Source organism: Penaeus monodon, chromosome 34, assembly GCF_015228065.2.
Source record: "Penaeus monodon isolate SGIC_2016 chromosome 34, NSTDA_Pmon_1, whole genome shotgun sequence".
Classification (NCBI taxonomy): Eukaryota; Metazoa; Arthropoda; class Malacostraca; order Decapoda; family Penaeidae; genus Penaeus; species Penaeus monodon.
In genome coordinates, this window is record NC_051419.1 from 3,618,782 (window position 1) to 3,620,047 (window position 1,266).

Here is a 1,266-nt window from a genome sequence, read left to right on the forward strand (position 1 = left end):
AACCGTCTTTGATGTACTTTTGATGTACACTTTAATAATATAATCATATTATTTGTATTAAAAAGATATTATGAGGATTTACTATCTAAAAAAATAATTATCATAAAATAAAAAAAAATCATAAATAAAAAGATAATCATAATCATTCTTTAATATGATCAAATTCACGGTAGACCAGAGAAACGGGAAGATTTCGTTAACCAAAATGATACCTATATCTTTAACGCAATAACAATCAGACATATATGCTTTATAGCTAAAATAAAATGCTAAACGAGTTTTAAATATATATGAAGGTAACTTAATTGACTAGTAAAGTGTAATTAGGAGCAACGACAGAAGTAACCACTATTATAGTTACAGTTTTATAGCTATTATTTATGAATTGCTGTTTACTGTCATTAGTAGATTGACGTAAATTGCAAGCGGTTGAGTTGAATCTCGCTTTCGTTGCAGCTTTTTTTCTGAAAACGGCGATCAGTAACACCCTAGTTTGCTAGTGGGCGAAATGTTTTTGTTTCGTAAGCTGTTGAATACATCTGATATGTCTACTCATAGAACATATAAACTGCCACGACTGAGTCGACGTTAAGCGATATTCAAGTATAATTGCTTTCAGATGGAAAACCGGAAAAATCCAGCCCCACTAAACATAAAGTGGCCATTATGTTCTAAGAGGCAAGGTGTGGCACGGCCGTGATTTTATCGCTGGCAAAACGCATTATTGCCAAAGGGGCCAAATTCAACAGCGAGGAAGCTTTTCCCTCGAGTTGTAGCCGCAATTATACCAAGGTCAAGTACAGTCTCAGGGGGAACCCACGTAATATATTCACTTCCGACGTCCCTGCCCACGCGCTTCAGCCCCTGCCAACTCCTGCCGCATCTGTCAACGTTCCCCTTCTTGTAGCATTTCCTCCAAGGTATTCTTTCTCCAACATCTCTGTTCTTTCGTTTCCCCTCTGCCTTTGTTGTTTTTCTATCGGGTCTGAATATATGTTAATATCAGTGGTCCGATGGTCCGCATGATATGCGTTCGGTGGGGATAGTCTATACTTGAAAACGGCAAAAATCTTTTAACAATCATCTGTACGAAAGAATCATACATACAGAAACTTAAAATAATACTTTCTACGCGAAACTATCATTGCCGATTCCATTTACCCTTAACAGCCCAGGAAACTATCTATCCAAGCAACCAATTCCAGCCTTATAAGCAACAAAACAACCCCAAACATAATCAAAGTCTCTCTCTCAATAACACAAGTG

At 36.9% G+C, this 1,266-nt stretch overlaps 1 protein-coding gene across 1 annotated transcript in view; it reads right to left on the reverse strand.

The window, feature by feature from the left end:
• LOC119594508 overlaps nt 1-1,266 on the reverse strand; it is a 95,684-nt gene that overhangs the window by 2,960 nt on the left and 91,458 nt on the right. The window lies entirely within an intron of this gene.